The sequence below is a fragment of the Echinops telfairi genome, unplaced genomic scaffold, assembly GCF_000313985.2.
Source record: "Echinops telfairi isolate 266 unplaced genomic scaffold, ASM31398v2 ScPeMD7_16;HRSCAF=60, whole genome shotgun sequence".
Classification (NCBI taxonomy): Eukaryota; Metazoa; Chordata; class Mammalia; order Afrosoricida; family Tenrecidae; genus Echinops; species Echinops telfairi.
Genome location: NW_022103913.1, coordinates 11,615,955 through 11,630,306, shown reverse-complemented (window position 1 = coordinate 11,630,306; position 14,352 = coordinate 11,615,955).

The window sequence follows — 14,352 nt, the reverse complement described above, 5'->3', positions numbered from 1 at the left end:
TTATGCTGATTGTACTTACCTCAGGGGACTCATGTTATACCTGTCCTTTTGCTTTTGGCTTACCTCGCTTAGCATGATTCCTTCCAGCTCTTCGCACGAGGTGAGGTGTTTCATGCAATCGACCGGGCTTTTCAGTGCTGCATAGTACTCCACTGTGTGTATGTGCCAGAGTTTACTAATCCACTTGTCTATCGATGGAAACTTAGGCTGTTTCCAAGTCTTTGCGATTGTGAATTGTGCCGCAATAAACATTGGAGCACAGATGACTGGTCATGTTTTATTTGTTGCTTCCACTGGGTATATGCCAGTAGAAGGATGACTGGGTCATAGGGTAGATCAATTTCCATTTTCTTTAGTTATCTCCAGATTGCTTTCCACAGTGGCTATACAAATCTACATGACCACCAGCAGTGGAGGAGGGTTCCTACTTCATCACACCCCCTCCAACACCTGTTGCTCTCCGATTTACTGATTTGGGCTAGCCTCAGGAGTGTTAGGTGGTATCTCATTGTTGTTTTGATTTGCATTTCTCTTATGGCTAATGATCTGGAACACTTTCTCATATGCTTATTGGCCATCAGGATCTCCTCCCTGATGAAGGCTCTTTTCAGTTCTTTTGCTCACTTCCTTAGGGGGTTAACTGTTTTCCTCTTTTTGCAGGCCATGAGGGTGTTGTAGATTTTAGTCATGTGGCTCACACAATTAATGGGAGCAGATAAGCCCAAAATCTGGAGATTCCCGTAGTCTTAGTCACAAAATCCATACGTCAGTGTGGTGAAGGAAAGTTACTTACTCTTCTATCTATATCTTTGTAATTCTCACCAGATGATTGAGTAGGACCATGTAAACAGAGTGTGTGAAACACTAATACAGAGGATTGGTTTGTTTTGCCATTCCACTTGGTAATTAAGAGTGAGCCATCTTCCCTCCTGGCAAGATCACTGAAGACAAAATGGATGCACAAGCAAAGGTGCTGAAGAAAGCTGACGGTGCCCAGCTATAAAAAGATATAGCACCTGGGGCCTTAAAAGCTTGAAGTTGCACAAGGGACCATCTAGCAGAGAGGCAACAAGCCCACATGGAGGAAGCACACCAGCCTGTGTGATCATGAGGTGTCATTGGGAACAGAGAACAGGCACCAGAAGACCCAAAACAAACAAACAAAAACCATATTGCTGAGAATGAGGGGCGGGAGTCGGACCAAAGACCAAAAACCCATCTATAGACCATGGGACATCCCTCACAGAAGGGTTCCAAGGAAGGGATGGGTCAACCAGGGTGGAGCAAAGCACCAATGAAACACACACAATTTCTCTGGTTCTTTGAGGCTCCCCCACCATCGTGACCTCAGTCCTGTTTTCAGTTCTGACTCGACCAGAGCATGTACACTGGTACAGATAAATACACGGCTACACACGGAATCCAGTCAAATAAACCCCTCAGGAACAGGAATGGGACTAGCAATGCCAGGAAGGTAGGGGGAACATAGGGGAGGAGGGAAGGAAGGAGGAACTGATCTCAATGATAGACACCTAACTACCACCCCCCTCCCACCACCCCCAGAGGGATGAACAGCAGAAACCATGAGGGAAGGGAGACAGCAGTCATTGTAAGATATGAAGATGACATTAATTTATAATCTATCAAGGGGTCACAAGAGAGGGGAGGGAGGGGAAAAAAGAGGAGCTGATCCCAAGGGCTTAAAGAGAAAGTAAATGTTTATAAAATAATGATGGCAACATAGGTACAAATATGCTTGATACAATTGATGTATGGGTTGTTATAAGAGCTGTAAAGGCCTCCGATAAAATGATGTTTAAAAAAGTGAGTCATCTCAAAGGCTAGAAGAGGAATCCCATAACCATCTAAAAGAAGAGCCACCAGTGAAATGTGTGTGAGGTCCTTGTCTGAAGTGGCAGAGGCACCAGAGGTATCAGAGGTTGAAGCACCTAGACCACGAGGTAGAGCAGAAAAGTCACAGTTAGACCTTGAGAGAAAACAGAAGAGCAGCAGAATAGGGGAGCAGCACTAGGCCATGAGGCAGAACAATGGGCAGGTGCCTGAGAGGCTGAGAACCCAAAGACATATTCTCCCAGCATGGCTGAAAAGAGACAGTGCAAACAAAAGAATGGTATTCTTACCACTTTGTAATCTCTTAACTTCTCTAATATACCCTCAGCAGCATGAATATTGTCCGTGAGCTCTATGCGGCTATTGCAATGAATTATTGAACCCACCAGAGAATTGGGTGTCGGCGTAGGGTAAAGAAAGATGAGCTATGGAACAATGGCTTCCTGCTTAAGCATTAGCTGTGATCTACCACCCAAGGCCCACACTTCGAAACCACCAAGCACTCCTGGGCCTGAGAGAAATATTGGATTTCTACCCCCTTCCAGAGTTACTGTCTAAAAATTGTAAGCCCCATGCTCAATGTAAACAGAGTTCAAGCAATTAAAAAATCAATTTGCACAAAGCAACAACTCATGGATTGCAGCTCACTGTTGGACTATACTTGCGCACTCTCCTCATATTAACAGTACCTTAAATTCTATGACATTGGATAAATTATTAAGGTTATCAATGCAATCACTTTATACTACAGGGGGATGATTGACAATGTTTTCTTTTTTGTTTCTTTTGTTTTGGGTGGTGCTTGGGGGGACAGTGTTTGTTTTTTGTGTCTTGTTGCTGTTGTTACTCTTGGTTTCGATTTGGGTTTTTGTCATAGTGTGACCACCAAAGTAAACCGGAGTCATTCATAACCATGGAGAAGCAGATGCATTCTGGGCTGCCTTGTAATTCTAGCCCCAATTCAAGAACAGTTACTTGCCTTCATGAAGAAATCACTTAAAATAAGGGTGCTATAGTAAAATCTGACGAAGAGAGCAGATGGTGCCTGGCTATCAATTGGAATAGTGTCTGGGGTCTTGAATGCTTGTATTCAAACAAGCAGCCCTCTAAGTGAGGCACCAATTAAATCCACATTGAAGAAGTATACCAGGCTGTATGATCCAAAGATGATGATAACAAAATCCAAATACCGTGAAGGGAGGAGCATCAGAGCTTAAATTGTGAACACCCAATTTGTAAAAGGTTCTGCAGAGTGTCTCACCAGATTAAGTGTCTGGCAGATCTCCTCCAGCCATGGGGGAGGGACTCAAAAGCTTTATTATCAGACAGAGATTATTGTAAACTTGATTATGGTGGAGCGAACCATGGTATAATATGGTACTTGGTCAGTTGACCTCTGTCTTGACCCAACCTGAATTTGCTCTAAGCTCAAATATTTCTCACTTGTTCTGTAACAGAGATTTCTTCTCTGGCTTTATTGTTGGTGGTGTTTTCTTTCTTACTCTCTATTTTTATTTTTATATTATTATTTATTCTTATGTTTGTTTTTATTGTTTCTAATGGGCTTCCCAGTTTGCGGAGCACAAAAGGTGTGAATGCACAGAGAGACTGACTGATTCAATGGTTTATTGGGGAATTGGGGGCAGGACTGGGGAGCAAACAATGAACGTGGGAGGGTAAGGGAGCATTAGAACTGATTGTGATGATGTTTATACAACTCTTTTAAAAAGAGATTCAATTATGGAAGTATATGATATGTGAATATGATATCAAGAAATTTATTTTTTTTTAAAGAAGAAGAAACCAAACTTGACCTATGGTTACCATGGGTCAAGGAGGAAGAGTGTTTGCTTAGGAAGCATTGAGTCTTTGTTAATGTGGTGGAGTGTGATTTGGAAAAGGATATCAATAATATTGTACCACACAAAGAACATTATCACTGGCACTGAATTATGCAGGTAAACGTTGTTGAATTGGAGAATGTTTTGTTTTGTATATTTTTGCCACATTTAAAATAAAAATTACACAAATCACAATGAGTACAAGGAAGAAGGAAATGTTCTCATATTGATAGTGGTAATGCTTGTATAACTCTTCTTGATATGACCGAACTACTGAATTGTATGGTCTGTGGATGAAGTGCCAATGAACTGTTTAAAAAAGAAAAGGAAGATGAAGGTGGAGGCAGGTCTGACTGCTGCCTTGTGGGAACTGGCCTTGGGCTGTTATGGAGTTCTAGTGTCCTCCCTAATCTGTGTAGCTGGAGGAAGTCACATATGAGCCCCAAGATTTCATTTGCATATATAACTTTATTACATATCTATTTTAGATATAACTTCTAGCTACTCTTTCTGCCAGTTGACCTGCTCAAAGCAAACGAGTCCTACAACCTTTCCTTGTGATCTGTAGGTTTTCATTGCTTACATGTTTTTAACTTTTTGCTGTGATTCAGGTGAATGGTTTCAGAACAAATCATGAGTTTTACATTCAACACTATACAGGCATTATTTTCCACTCATCCATCTCAAGCTCCCCACGGTTCCATCACTTACCTCATCGATTCTCAGTGTTTCCTGGTTCCAGCCCTCCTCCTTTTCTAGCCCTCTGTCCAGGGGTAAATGCTGCTCTTTTCAGCTTAAATTATCATAGCATGGGGGTGAGTTTCACTCCAGACCTGAAGGATGACTAAGGTCCATAGTTTTGGGGGTCCTACCAGTTTCTGTCTGACCAATAAGTGTGGTTTCTTTTATGATTTTTAAATTCAGGTCCACAACGTTCTGCCACTGTCTCCAGGGCCTTCTAATGTGACTCTTTTCAGAGCAGTTGATAGTGGTAGCCAGACATCATCTAGTTCTTCTGGAATCAGGATTGTAGAGACTAAAGTTCCCATAGTCCTTTTGTCCATTGGACTAATTGTTTTCATGTGTCTTTCCATCTTTAACCCTCTTTGTTCCAATATTCACACCGTAGATGGCTGCCCTTGAGCGGTTAAGGCCTTACTTGATATTCACCAAAGTTGGATGTGCAACATTGTTTTCATGAACTATTTTATGCTAATTGACTTTTGTGTCCCCAAGACTATGATTCTGAGTCCCTGGGTCCAATGATTCATTCCCTTATTGTGTTTGGTTTCATAATTTTACCTCCATGAAAGCTATAGCACATTCATGAATATATTTGCAGCAAGGTACATACACATATACAAAAGTCTTTGGTCAAACCTATAAATAATTATGGATATACCCCCACTCTCCCTCCCACAATTGTGCAGCCTCTGTATCTATCCAAGCATCTATTCAAACATGACCATTAGTGCAGAATTGTATGTATTACAGTTATTGCCTCTACTGCTTTTAACTCTTGCAAGTTAAAAAGAGGGCACCTCACAGTGTCCTCTAATGTTCAGAAATAGATTGACAGGTCTTTCTTCCTCGTCTAGCTAAGTCTAGAATTTCTGCTGAAACCTGTACAGTATGGGTGACTGCTGTAATTTGAAATCCCAATGGCATACCCCAGCATCTCAGCAACATGGAAGCCACCACAAGACATGTGGTGGAGATTACTCGAGAGTCTAGATGCTTGATATTCTTTGATAATTTTATAAATACTGTTTTCTATGTTGTTTTGTTTGGTATTTTTAACTACTGGTTTTAAAAAAAGTCAAATGACTCTTAAATGTAATTCCAGCCACCTTACTACACTCTCTCATTTTAAATACCTCGTCTGAGGCTTAATTTGTTGTCTATGTAAATTACCACCTGATATGCAAATAATCATTTTATTTTCCTTATGCCTTTTAATTGGTTTTTCTGACCTTATTGCACTGTGTAGAACCACCAGCATAGTGATAAAAAGATGTGGTGATTGTGGGCACCCTTTCTAATTTCTTCTCATTCTTTCCCCACATTCCTTCTGCGTGACCTCTTCCTTACTCCATGCCAAAGTTACCATCTCGATCTCTATCCTGACTCGGGACCAGCTGTCTCTCAGACCTGTTGATCTGAATGTTCCGCAGGTACTTCAAATGCACCACGTCCAACACTCATCACATAGTCCCAACTCTCAATTCTAAACCTTAGGAATGGTGCCAGCATATACACCCCCTCCCCCGTTTTCCCCTCCCCAACCCAGCCAAACAACAACACGAAAGTCATTCGCCCTCTCTTTCCTAACACTTCACTTGGCGACATGCACAATTAAGTACTTGACTACTAACCAAAAGATTAGCAGTTCAAACACCCAGAGATGCTATGGGGTTGGGGATGGGGGGTGGGGGTGGGCGGGGAATCTGGCTTCCTTAAAAACCATTTGCTCTTACAACCCATGAATCGTCATGAATCAATTTTGACTTGAAACACAATTTGTTTAGTTTTTTTGTCCTTTTCTGTTTTCCTATTACCCATCCTCTCTGCCCTCTCAAGTCCTCTTAATTGTAGTGTATTAATATCTCTTTGACCCAACCCATTGTTTCCACCCTGTCTCCAACGACCTTCGGTTAGCTGTCTCAGCACATACCCACCTTGCCGCCACAGTTCCTGACCCATCACCTACTTCCAGCCTTGCCTCTTCTGAAACCCTCTTCATGCCATCACCAGAAGAATCTCTCTACACTTTAAATCTGCTCACACGGTGCCCTGGGTTGTCCCTATGATGTACAGAAAAAGATCCAAACTCTTTTTGTGGGACCAAATGTTTCAAAAATGAGGCCTTTGTGATCTGGCCACCAAAACAGCTCAACCTATCTCCTAGTTTCCCGGCTCCAACACTCAATGCTCTGGCATCCTGGGCCCTATGCAACTCTACAAAAGCCTGGCACTCTCTCTGCCAGGTCCTTGTGCTGTTCTCTCCTCTGCCCACTTCGGTTCTTTTCTGGGTAGCCGCCACTCATCCTTTAGGGTTCAGCATACCCAACCGTCCTCTCAGCAGGCCTTCCCCACACTGCACTTGACCTCATTGGTTTTCCGACACTTTGAGAACAGGAAAAGGTCTTATTCATGCCTGTATCCCCCAAACCCACTAGTGTGCCTGACACAGGTCAGAGCTCAGTGGATGTTTTGGGAAAGCATAGTGAATCAGCACTGCTCCCCTTTACCCACATCTCTGCTTTCCATTTATCAGGAATATCAAATGATAAACCAAAACTCCTTTGAATGCCTCCTAATTTCTCTCCACTATGATGTACGTGCAATTGTAAGGATTTGGGATTTCTTTATATTGAGTTGTAATCAAATGACCGGTTGCATTTGGCAAATCTGCCGCACAAGATCTCTTTAGTGTTGAAAAGCAGGGAAGTTACTGTGAGGAGTAGATGTGCCTGACCCAAACAATGGCTTCCCAGTTCCTCGTATGCGTGTGAAAGTTGGACATTAACTAAGGAAGACTCAAGAAAAACCAGTATGCTTGAATTTTGGTGCTGGCAGAGAATATGGAAAGTACCATGGACTGCCAAGAGGACAAACCAATGTGTCTTGGAAGAAGTACAGCCAGAGTGCTCCTTAGAGGCAAGGACAGTAAGATTTCGTCTTTCATGCTTTGGACACGTTGTCAGGAGAGACCGGTCTTGAAGAAGGAATTATGCTTGGGAAAGTTGAGGGGCAGCAAAAAAGAGGAAGCCCCTCAATGAGATGGATTGACACTGGCTGCAACCAGGGCTCATGCATAGAAAGTATGAGGATGGTGCCGGATGGGGCAGCGTTTCGTTCTGTTACGCACAGGGTCACTATGGGTTGGAATTGACTCCAGGGCACCTAACAACAACAATGATGTGCCCCACGACTTTGTTTACATCTTTCTTGGGCACGTGTCCCAGTGAGCTTGGACATTGTCTGATTTTCTCCACCAGCTGCTGGAGGCTGAGGTTGTGGCTCATCCATCTTGGTGACCCTGACACGTGTAGCTTAGAACCTAGCACATCACTGTTGCCAAATATACATCCAAGCTAATGACATTGGATTGCCTCCTGGAGCCACAGACCAACCAGAGAATATGCTTTGGATGCTTCTGTGAGCTGCATTCGTGTCCAAAGTAGACAAGAGTCCTGCCAGCAGCTCCACCTGCACAGCCTTCCCCCTCCACCTCCCCACATGCTTCTTTGGTTTGAAAATGGAAGTCTCTAAAACAATACTTTTTATTTAACATCAGTTGTTTCCAAAGTAATGCCTCTTCAGCATCCTATTCTGTACTGCAAATTGCACCTGCATGCTTTCTGGGCTTGGTTGTGGAGAGTTTTTAAGTAAGAAGTCTTGGTATGGCATTTAGTCTAGATTTTTCCTTCCTAGAAATATCACCCTTCTCCACTGCAGCTGTTTATGAGAGTCACACGCTGCCATTTAAATATTAATGTTAGAGAAACATGAGAAGAATCAGTCTCTCCTCTGATATGCAATGTTGAGGGAAATTAAGATTAATAAATGGTGACAAGTTCTATAGAGGAAATAAAAGTTAAATTGCCTTGGACTATTTTCAGAAGTTGTTTGAGCAATGAGTATTTTATTAAGTGTGCCCAGAACTATGATCATTCTAAAAGGCTGGTTTCTGACTACGGGTCTCAAATGATAATTTAACCCTCCACGTTCCCCTCAGAGTACCTGCGTTCTTCGAGTGTGTGTGTAGGGAAACCCTTTGTGGTGCAGCCCAAGAAGTGTCTACAAATTCGACTTTCTTGATGAAGTTTTAAGCAGCCACTGGCCTGGTAAAGGCAAGTGTTAGGTCAAAAAAATTTTAAATAAAACATTTATGTCTAGCAGCTGAAAATATCTAGATATAAATGATTAACTGAATTTTCACTTCTTCTGCCAGATATTTAGCGTCCTAGACCCACTGGCAATCCTGAGTCCCAGCTGTGCCTGGCCCAGCTGACTGCCCAGGAAGAGATTCCTCAGCTCCTGGCCTGGATTCTGTGCCCACGGCTTCCGCGCTGTTTAACCGACTAGGGCTGGTGGTGGAGAAGAGAAGGCAAAGGTTTTCAAAGTGTGGTCTCTGGACCACCATTGTCAACATCACCAGGGAACTGGTTCAAAATGCAAATTCTCAGACTTCCAGCCCAGGTCTACTGAACCAGAAACCATGGGGTGGAGCTCAGAAATTTCTGTTTAACAGACTCTCCAGGCAATTCTGGTGTCTTCAGGTTTGAGAACCACAGGTCCGTAGCCCAGTTGCACTTGGAGAAACTTTGTTTTGTTTTGTTTTTTACTGATGCCAGGATTCTGTCCCCAGATATTCTGGGGTGATTTAATACACTTGGGGTGAGTCTAGTGCCCTGCGTTGTTTTAACGTTCTCTAAACAGTTCTAAAATGCAGCCCTGGGCCAGGGACCAACCTGCAGGCTCTGACGCGTACTTTGGCGATGGCAGCAACCTCAGAAACCGATTCTTGGCTTCCAGTCGTTTTCTCCCTCAATCTGTTCTCTGACCACCTCCTATCCCACCCCTCGAAGAAATTCTCAAGTTTTGCCATGTATCTGAATCTGATAGAGGGCTTGTCTAAAATGGTTTGCTGAGCCCTAACCCTCCCTGGAGTTTCTGACTCAGTTTCCCTTTCTGGAAAGTTCCCAGGTAATGCTGAAGTTGTGGGTCACACTTCCAACCCATGTGTTCTCCAGTCATTCTGGCCTTGGACAGAAGGGGAAATCGTCACAGCACTCGGTTTCTCTTGGAGGACCATCAGCCTCTTTGGAGGAGTTCCCAGTTCAAGGTCAGAAGGCAGTGCCGTGTCATAGTCGGGAATATAGTTTCAGGATCAGGCTGCTGCTGTTTGATCCTGTAGGCTATCAGTACCTCCATATCTCATTCATAAAAAGAGAACTAATGTAAAGCCTACCTATGGCCTTGTTGTAAGGATTAGATGCTTCAATACAAGGAGCATTCAGTGCATCAATACATGCAGCATGCATACAAAGTGCCTAGCACTACTAAGTTCTCCACTACATAAAATTCTCATTAAACTTAGAAAGTTGTGATGAGTCATTACTTATAGCTACTTACAATTGCAAGGATAATTTTATATATAAAACAGATTCTTCTAATTTTGTCAGGGTCCCTCCCTTCCTGGAGCACATATACTATGAGCCTGGGGATCCACACCAAGAGATCAATCAAAAGGACATACCCTTTGCTATCCACAGGCAGCATCCTTCTCCCTGCCCCAGAAAACAGAGGCAGGCAACGGACAATGCTAGGAGGCTGATAAAGAGTTCTCTCCAGAGAGGTCAGGTGCACATATTGTGTCCAAACAGAGGTGCCTGTCTCCAGGCAAGAACATAACTCCAACGAGGCGAAGACCCTCTGCTACTTTTCTAAAACCAAAGAGGCTCACCTCTCACCCTGCTTGTAGTGATCCCATGAATAAAACTGTTCTAAAAAGTGAGTCCGTGAATCTCCACGGCCTTCAGAGTTATAAGCTGAATTGCTTATCCTGACTAAGTTGCTCCCTGGTGCCGCTTCAGCTTTTCATGTACTGTAATCAAGAACCAGTAGACAGTTCCTAAAAAAAATAAAAACACCTTTGCCCGTTGAAGTCCCAGTGCCTTTGCACTTGCTGTTGTCCTCTCCTAGAGCCGTCTGTAAATGTTTCTTTATTCTTCAGGACCCACTCCTTCACCTCTGCCCTAAAACTCTCGTAACCCACTGCCTCACATACCTGCCATCCGCAGGAGGAGGTGATCACCAGTCACCTGCTCTGTGTCACTTGCATGCCCTCTGCTCAACAGTACTGTGCTGGTGAGTACCTGACGTGCCATTATATTCCTGGCCTCTGTCCACTGCTAGGGGCATCTTCCAGTCATCCTGGACACACATCCTCCTGCCTCTAAGCGTGATACCTAGCCCACACTCAAGCTTCTGTTTTGGAGTGAATGAATGAAGGATGGAGGAGGCAAAAGATGCCAAGTAGATGCTCAGTCAAACAAGATCAGGGGAATCCTGAAAGAAGAGATCGGGTGCAGAAAAGAAATAACCACTCCAGCGGACCCAGCAGGTGCACAGACCCCACAGCTGGTGCCTGTCAGTCAACACGAAATGCCTAGCTGCCATATTCACTCAGACGATGATTTTCAAACATTTTTGTCTCGGGGCTCCTTTCTTCCCTAAAAAGTAACGGGCATTCCCAAAGTGCTTTTATGTATCAGCGTTACCATATTCAGAATTTAATTTCTTAAAGATATTTCTTCGTTGCTCATTTTAAAACAACAGTAATAAGTTCACCAAATATAAGCGTAAATATTTCTATGAAAAAATAGTCATTTTATAAGAAGCACTTTTATTTAGAAGAGCAGCATTGTTTTGCACTTCTGCAAATCTCTTTAATGCCTGGCTTAATAGAAGACAGCTGTATCCTTGTATCTGCTTCTGCATTCAATCTGTTGTGCTATCACTCATCACGTAGCCTGAAGAAAACCCGGCTATACACTCATGAGAGAGTGAGAGTGAAAAGGGATATAAAGTCTCAGACTGTTGTGAAAATCGTTTTGACCCTGAGGACACCGTGAATGGATCTCAGACCTCAGGGGTGCCCAGGTCTCACTTTGAGAACTGCTAACCTAAAGAAGAGGCCATCTCTAGTCGCAGAGACTGAAGTCCCAGGGACTTGAATGCAATAGGAGTGCATGGCCTTCTCCCTGAACTTTCCAGATGGAAGCCTTTCGGATCTGTTACAGCAGTATCACAGCAACAGGAACCTGGACTCTGACTATTTTACATCCCTGGTCTGTGTCCTGACCAGATATATCACTTCATCTTGCATCCCATTGACCAGACCTCAGACAAAAGTCTATACTCAGATAATAAGAACCTAGAAAATGCCTTTAATGTTCTATCATTGGCCATATGTTCTATCACTATAGAAAAATAAAAGAACAGATGGGGGACACTCCTCAGTCTGCCACACTGCCCTTCCCCCTCCCCACCCTCCACACTCTGAGTCCTTCCAGGCTACGGGTCCAGGCTCAGGCCCAGGGAGGAGCCTGAGCAAGACGGAACTCACACCACTGCTGCCCAGAATGTCAGGAAAGTTGGTCCTGGCAAGGGACAGGGCCATACAGCAGCCTGTCTTGGCCTGTGCGTCTGCCTCCCAAAAGCAATAAGAAGAAAGAGAACTCTGGGCAGACAGGCCTTCAAGTATGAAAATGGGTGCTCACATAAAGAGCAGCAGACAGAAGCTGGGGATGGGTCAGAAAGAAAATGTATTAGTGAACCAAGAAAACTCCCTACCTCTTGCCACCAATAGCGCAGCTCACAGGCCCTGCATGCTCCTGACCCCTCCCTCTTCAACCTCTATACTCACCTGGCACACCATCTCCCCCTTCACAAGACTCACTGCCATCGAGTCTGCGCTGACTCATAGCGACTCCCTGTGGGTTTCTGGGACTGTAACTGTTTACCGGAGTAGAAAGCCCAGTCTTTCTCCTGCGGAGCTGCCAGTGGTTTCGAACTGCTGACCATGTGAATCACAGCCCAACACATAACCACCGCATCACCACGGCTCCTCTTCACAATACAGTTGTGCTCAACTCTTTTCCATCTGAAGAGTATACTTTGCTCTTTTTTATTTCAAGATCTTTGCATATTCTGCTCCATCTGCACAGTGGTTACTTACTTGACTGCTAACCAAAAGGATGGGAATTTGAACCCACCAGCCACACAGAAAAACCTATGACCTGTAAAGGTTTCTGTAAAGAGACCCTGAGGGTTGTCATAAGTTGGAGTAGACATGACAGCAGTGGGTTGGGTTGGGTTTCCTCCACCTGGAACACTCTTTCCCTACTACTGTCGTACATGTAAGGAGTCCTGCTAGCACAGTGCTTACCTGTTGGGCTGCAGTTCACAAGCCCAGCAGTTCGAAACCACCACTTGTTCTAAGGGAGAAAGATGAGGCTTTGTACTCCTATAAAGAATTACAGTGTTGGAAATCACAGGGACAGTTCTACCCTCTCCTGTGTGTTCACTATGCATCGGCATTGACTGTGGCCATGAGTTCAGTTTGGGATTTTTGTTTGTTTATTTGTTTTGCTTTTTTGTCTTAGGTGTGCTCATTCTTTAGATCTCAACTCACAGAATGTCCTCTTGGAAGTTCTCACCAAAGCCCAGACCAGGAGAGATCCACTTGTAATGTGTACCTCTCGCTCCCTCTACTTCTCTTCCCTCCCAGCAAACTGGTGACTAGTGGTCAATAGTCTCCAAGCTTTACAACAGTAGAAACTGTGTTGCAACACCTACCATCAGGCAGTAAAACTGCACTACATGGATGAGTGGATGGGTGGCTGGATGGCTGCATTAAGGGAATAGATAATTGGCAAAATGGATGTCAGACTTTGACAGAGGCGAGGGCAGCATTTTGTTTCTTCTCAACTGACAAACTTCCAGGACCCTCAGCAAACATCAAGTCTTGATGGCATTGCACCTGAGCCCCCCATCTGACCCAATAAGGTCTCCGTGCAGCTTGCAACTGCAAAGGTGTGAGCACTTTCAAAGGGATGAGTCAATTATCTGCCTAGGCATCCAACATGCCAAGCACCTGATGTCTACCCCTGGGTCTCCATCTTGGGCTACACTTCTCCCAATCATAGATCACTGACAAGATCCTGCTAGCCCTGGTCCTGCCTATTTTGCAAGGAGATTACTTGTGCTGAAGTTCCAGCATAAACCTGCCAGCTGTAACATATCTTGCTGGTCTGACCCAATGGTGACCCACCGTGCGCTGTGGAGTTGCTGTTTTCTTTTATTTTCCGTCCGCTGGAGATTGTCAGAATTCCGCCTGGCTCAGCAATAAATCCGTCTTTTCAGGGATCAATTGCAGTGACTGGCTGCAAAGCCTGGAAATCCAATTAACTGAAAAATAAATAAAAAATGAAAAATACACGGAAGCCGTGGCATAAATCAGCTAGAAAATGTCCTGCACATTAAAATAAACAAGGAGAAATTTCAACTTCATTTGTCTTCTTTTCCTTTTTTTTGGACCCCCCCCCCATTATTGATAAATTTAGCCTTGCTTCCAATCTTGTCTTAGCCAAGATTTGCTCAAGTATAGATCCATTGGGATGACTATCTCGGTTCTAATTATACCCTGCAGGCACTTTCCAGAAAGAAGCCAACTGGGCTAGGATTACCTTGGTGCCATATGTAAAAATGCAGGCCCTCTCTCTCTTCCTCTTTTTACACCACATGTGTTCTTAAAGGGGCATAAATCTGTTCTAACATTGTGTGGGCAATATGAGTTATTTTGGCTTCCTGGGACATTTCGAAAAGGACAGAGTTCTCGCCAGTTGGCTGAGTGAAAGGCCTGATGCCTCGCTGCTGTAGGGGTCTGCTGTTGCCTCAGAGAGAACCCGTGAGCAGCTAGACAACCTTGCTGGTGCGGAGAGCAGGTCCAGTTATCATGACCGTGAACCTCACCCCCAGGCTCCCCATACCACCTGTCAATGGCATGTCTGGTTTTGAGCGTTCTCTGAGTTCTGGGAAAGGCCCTTCCCTGAGCGTCAGCTAGCAGGCAACCTGAGGCCGCCACGGG